The following is a 5,070-nucleotide window of genomic DNA, read 5'->3' as shown; positions in this document are numbered from 1 at the left end:
ATGTTTTTGTTGTGATATGTAAGTAAACAGTTTTTAATCATTTGTGGCTTTGTACAGATTATTTTAATGATGAAATGAAAAGAATGTAACAATAAGCAATAAAGCTATTTGCAGCAATGATCTGGCACAAACATTCAGCGTTGGCAGGTGCAAGTGCCTATCCCTTTATCCGTAACTCCAAAGGCCAAACATTTTTTCCATGGATGTTATGTGCTCTCCAAACATGATCCGACGCGACCTACACTCAACTCACGCTTGAAAGTCCCGTTTCGGTCTGCGTCAGTAGTTATCGAAAGGTCAGGCACATCAACCTCCCAGCAGCAGTGGAAACGTTGGCCTCTATAATTCGAACAAATCCGAAATCCGACAAGTCCCAAGATTTTCGGATAAAAGGCTAGGCACCTGTATACAGCAAGTTGATTGGAATTCCTATCATTCCAACTGTGCCCCCTTCATTCTTTCTTTCAATGAAATGGACATGAGGTTGCATTAACAAAGATTTTACTCGAGTGTTATTAGAATAGAATTATGATAAATAAGTGCTAATAGACAGAAGGACATACAAACAAATGATCAGATATCCATACCTTCGCGTGGTGGAATGGTTAAAACAGAGCAGGCGCTGATTATAATTTTAAAATACAGTACTTACAGTTAACGGTGCGGATGGCGCAGTGGTTAGTGCAACACTATTACAGGGCCGGAGGTCTGTGTTCAAATCCGGTGCTTCCTGCGAGGAGTTTCTATGTTCTTCCTCTGCCAGCTTGGGTTTCCTCCAGGTGCTGTGGTTTTGTCCCACGCTCCATATATTTGTAATCAATTAGTATTTGGGCAGCCAGGGCTCGTGAGCCAGAAGGGCCGTATGTCTAAATCTTAAAATTAAATGTAATGAAGGAGACTGAGAGCAAGTCAATCGTATTAAAAAGCATTTGATTCAGCATAATTTCCAGAAGAAATTACTTGCAGGTAAGGTCGCTGAATGTTTCCGTGGTAATGCGGAGAGCCTGGGGCTATAGTTCTTTCCTCTCATTTTTTTTTCGATGTCTGCCAGGGGTCAGTGATATTGTCCACTTGCACTCAGTTCAAGGAAAATAAACCATCCTTTTCAAATGATTTGCAAATTAGGATGTTTTTAATTGACCGTCTTGCATAATTGAAATATAATTGTGTAAATTACTTTGGCACAGTCACAAAAACAGTAATGAAAACAGAGCATATCTAATAGACAAAAACTGTGCCTCACAAAGTGTATTGACATTACAACTCCATAAATTGGTATCAGAAAATAATTAAAATTGTGTGTTGGGGAACATTTTGGGACAAGTAAGCATAATACCATTAGTTTCAATGGATAAAGTCTGGTCCTCGGTTGAGATTCTAAATCGGAGAAAGGACAATTTTGAGGAAATGAGAAACGATCTAGAAAGTTCAGATTGGGTCAAATTGTTTTCTGGCAAGGATGTATTCGGTAAATGAAAAGCATACAAAAGCAACATTTTAAGGGTACAGAGTTTGTATGTTCCTGTCTAGATTAAAGGCAAGATTAAAAAGCATAGGGAACCCTGGATTTCAAAGGATATTGCAGATCTGGTTAAGAAGAAGAGAGGTGTATAGTAGGTATAGGCAACAAGGAGCAAAGGAAGTAGATGTGGAGTATAAAAATTGCAAGAAGGAAATCAGCAGGGCTAAAATAAGAGAAAAAGTTTCTTTGGCAGATAATGTGAAGGAAAATCCTACAGGGTTTTACTGGTAGATTAAGAACAAAGGATAGTAAGGGACAAAGTAGTCACCTTGAAGATCTGAGTGATTGGCTATGTATGGAGCCAAATGAGATAAGAGAGATCTCAAATGGATTTTATGCATTAGTATTCACTTAAGAAACTGACAATGAGTCTAGAGAAGTGAGGCAAACAAGCAGCGAGGACATGGAATCCATACAGATTAAAGAAGATGTACTATAGTCTTAAAGCAAACAAGGGTGGAGAAATCCCAAGGGCCTGACAAGATATTCCCTCAGACCTTGAGGGAGCCTAGTGGAGAAATTGCAGGGGCCCTGGCAAAAATATTTAAAATGTTTTTAGCCACAGGTGAGGTGCCAGAGTTTTGGAGGGTAGCTCATGTTTAAAATAGGCTCCAAAAGTAACCGAGGAATTTATAGGCCAGTGAGCCTGACGTCGGTAGTGGGTTAATTATTGGAAGATGTCCTGAGAGATTGGATATACAGTACTTGGACAGGCGGGTCATAGCAGTTGGTGTTTAACTAATCTTTTGACTGTTTTTCGAGGAGGTTACCAAGAACGTTGATGAAAGATTGTGGATGTTGTCTATATGGATTTTAGTAAAGCCTTTGACAAGGTCCCACGTGGGACCTTGTTAATCAGGGAGGCTCAGGTGCTCGGTATTCATGGTGAGGTAGTAAACTAGATTTGAAAATGGCTGGACAACAGAAACCAAAGTGGTAGTGGATGATTGCTTCTCAGACTGGAGGTCTCTGACTAGTGGTGTGCCTCAGGGATTGGTGTTGGGACCATTGATGTTTGTCATCTATATTGATGATCTGGATGATAATGTGGTAAATTGGATCAGCAAGTTTGCGGATGGTACAAAGATTGGAGGAGTTGTGGACAGTGACAAAGGTTTTCAAAGCTTGCAGACGGATCTAGACCAGCTGGAAAAATGGGTTGAAAAATGGCAAATGGAATTCAATGCAGATAAGTGTGAGGGGTTGCATTATGGAAGGATAAACCAAGAACAGACATACACAGTAAATGGCAAGGCACTGAGGAGTGTGGTAGAACAGAGGGACCTGAGAATACAGATACATAATTTCCTGAAAGTGGCATCACTGGTAGATGGGGTTGTAAAGATAGCTTTTGGCATATTGGCCTTCATAAATCAAAGTACTGAGTATGGGAATTGGGATGCTGTTAATATAAGACTAGTGAGGACAAACTTGGAGTATTCTGTGCAGTTTTGGTCACCTAACTATGGAAAGATATCAATGTTAGAAAGAGTGCAGGGAAGATTTACCAGGGTGTTGCAGGGACTTCAGGAACAGAGTTATAGGGAAAGGTTAAATAGATTAGGTCTTTATTTCTTGGAGGATAGAAGAATGAGGGGAGAATTGATAGAGGTATATAAAATTATGAGGGGGATAGATAAATACAAGTAGGCTTTTTCCACAGGTTATTTGAGATACAAACCAGATGATATGGGTTAAGGGTGAAAGAGGAAACGTTTAGGGGGGACATGAGGGGAACTTATCCACACAGAGAGTGGTGGGAGGGTGGTACAAGCTGCCAGCTGAAGTGGGGAATGCAGGCTCATTTTAACATTTAAATAGAATTTGGACATGTATATGGATGGGAGGGGTATGGAGGGCTATGGACTGGGTGCAGGTCAGTGGAACAAGGCAGAATAATAGTTCAGCACAGACTAGAGGGCTGAAGGGCCTTTTTCTGTGTTGTAATGTTCTCTGGTTCCATCTTTGAAAGACAACTTTTCAAAGATGAATGGTGGGTATTGTATGGTATCAGTAGTATTCTGGAAGTGGATGATATTAAGTTTATTATATAGCAAAAAGTTTCACAAGATTTATGTTCATGACTTGAATTCAAGTCTGATCTCACCCTATGAAAGAATATGTTGTTATTCAGGTGCAGGCAAGAGAAGAGGGTTGGTTACATGTTTGATTTATTGATCTTCCATTTAGGAAGTTATTTATAAAACAGGTCTTGTATTTTGCTGCTTATATCCTTTTCCAGTTGCTAAGCTGCTCATGACAGATGAACATACAAGTTGTCTTGAAATAAATTGATTTAATATATTATAGTTTTGAACATGTACCATGTGGCAAAAGTATTTGATGGCTAAAATTCCTTCCCAATGTGTTACCAGAATACTTTCTGTTGTGTAGATGCTCAATTTTTTTTTAAAATGTAAAGAATATAAGAGTTGTCCAAAGTACTCCACTCCAAATTTAAAGCACATTATGTCCACTATATCCCAAAAATAAGAGAATTACCACATTCTGTCATCTTCTTTGCTATTATGTAGAGACAAAATATTGTTTATTTACTGATAGTCAGGTTTTAAATGCAAAAAGGTTTCTCCACTAGCAGAATCAGATTGTAGCATGGCGTTTTGTGAACACCTGATGAACAACGTCATCTGTACGTATTTTATTCAGCGTGGAATTTCAATGCCAACTGTTTCTTTCTTAAATAAAAAAGGCCAATTTTAAGAATGTCACACTTTTCTCCATTTTCTTGTTAACCATTTCTTGGATAATGAAATCACCCGGGCATGTCAAGTTTGGATTCAGTTTCCCTATTGTATTTCTTTACATTACCATCAACACCACAACAAAATTGAAAACTGATGACACAGAAAACAAACTCAATTTTCTCTGGAATTAATCTTTATTGTTGATAAAAAAAAACAGGATTCTCTATGCATATCATTCATGATTTGCTGAAGACAATATATTAAACAATTAAAAATATTTTAAAAATAAATAATATCCATATCCTTCATGGCTTAATGTGTACTTATTACACATGTTAGATTGCATTGAAAGAGTATTATCGCTGGTAACGTGGATGTATTAGTAATTGAGCAGAGTGCTTCTATCTGGAATCAATTTCAATACCACACAAGTACAGGTCAGTTTAGATAGAATCTCTTGTGAGGAATCTGTTCAACAAAGATACCCCTTAGATTGCATGGAAATTATATCCACGTAATTTCAAATATACCCACTTTTTGAGAGTGCATGGGAAAAATGACATTGACATAATTGTGCTAGGAGAGGCTTGAAGGGCTAAATGACCTATTCCTGTTTCTCTACATTGCCAGTCGTGACCTGCAGCAAATTTAACAGCTTACATTGGTGTGGATAAGCATCCCAGTTAGATACCCATTGTGGCCTGACAAAGAGTGAGCCCTTTGGGTTGCTGGCCAGGGCGCACGCAGTGTTGATATTCCACTCAAAAAAGTAGGAACCAAACTCCAGCATCCAGTTTGGATATGTTTAAACAGGGAGAAGTAGAAAACAAGTTAGACCACAGA

The sequence above is a fragment of the Narcine bancroftii genome, chromosome 1, assembly GCF_036971445.1.
Source record: "Narcine bancroftii isolate sNarBan1 chromosome 1, sNarBan1.hap1, whole genome shotgun sequence".
NCBI lineage: Eukaryota > Metazoa > Chordata > Chondrichthyes > Torpediniformes > Narcinidae > Narcine > Narcine bancroftii.
The sequence above is the reverse complement of the archived record's forward strand: the minus strand, read 5'-3'. Positions refer to the sequence as shown.